At 49.4% G+C, this 1190-nt stretch overlaps 1 long non-coding RNA gene across 1 annotated transcript in view; it reads left to right on the top strand.

Moving 5' to 3' along the window:
• Window positions 1–1190, top strand: part of LOC102488224 (uncharacterized) — an 8395-nt gene that overhangs the window by 6063 nt on the left and 1142 nt on the right. The gene's annotated exons all lie outside the window — the stretch shown is intronic.

Consider the following 1190-nt stretch of genomic DNA (forward strand, 5'->3'; position numbering starts at 1 on the left):
CCATTCTCCTCTCGGGATCTTGGGCACGCATGCACACGTGCCCAGCGTGAGTTTTAAGCCACCAGGTCCGGAATGTGAACCGCGGTTGACTACGTGGGAGTCCAGTGACATAGCCATTACGCTAACTGCTGGTTCCCCACCTGGTGTGGTTTTCAAGCCGCCAGATCTGGGACTCAAACTGCGATGGGTCATGTGGGAGTCCAGTACCTTAATCATACCACCTGCTTGGCCCAATTATCTGATCTTTTTTTTTTTTTTTAGAGGTTTTTGCTATAGGGCGCGTGCGCTCGCCAGACAGAGAGAGAGAGAGACAGAGAGATAGAAAGCGAGAAATCACCCCCCAGGGGGGATGGCCACACCGCAATCCCTTCTCCTCCATTCTCCTCTCGGGATCTTGGGCACGCATGCACACGTGCCCGGCGTGAGTTTAAGCCACCGGGTCCGGGACGCAAAGCGCGGTCTATCTGATCATTTTTTAAAAGAGATTTTCTTGGGGCCAGAAAGTGGTATAGTGGTTGGTGTACAGACTCCCACATGGCCGACTGCGGTTTGAGTCCCTGACCCAGTGGCTTGAAACTCATGCCAGGCACATGTGTGTGCATGCCCAGATTCCAGAGAGGAATGGAGGAGAAAGGATTGCAGCGTGGCCATCCCCACCTTGGGGTGTGGTTTCTCACTTTCTGTCTTTCTGTCTCTCCAGTGAGTGCATTTGCCCTATAGCAAACATCTCTCCAAAAAAAAGAAAAAAAAAAGGTTCTTTTTGTTTAGGGCAAAGCTGATCTAGTATAATTCAGTATATGTTGAATGTCTCAAAAAATGTAAGAGAGGACTTCAAAAAGGCTGTGGAAAGATTAAATTAAGGTATAGTTTATTTTGATGCAAACATTTTTGAAATTCATGCGTGTTGTTTCTGTAAGCATGCATTTTTGAAGACGTCCCCTCGGTCCTCCTCTTCCCATCCTCCTCCTTCTCATTCTCTTTTCCTCCTTCCTCCGTTCCCAGCTCTCCCTCCTTCATCCATTCAGTGCTCACTGCCCACTGCTCACATGTGAATGCTTGTCTCCATGGAGACCGGGGCAGGGGAAATCACAGCCTCTGCCTCCATGCAGCCTTCCAGCTTTAGCTTCGCCCACTGCCCACATGCAATCAATCATAGAGGCTCTTTGGATGTCTGATTATTCTCCCGCTCT

This window comes from Tupaia chinensis, unplaced genomic scaffold, assembly GCF_000334495.1.
Source record: "Tupaia chinensis unplaced genomic scaffold, TupChi_1.0 Scaffold142716_1, whole genome shotgun sequence".
Lineage (NCBI taxonomy): Eukaryota > Metazoa > Chordata > Mammalia > Scandentia > Tupaiidae > Tupaia > Tupaia belangeri.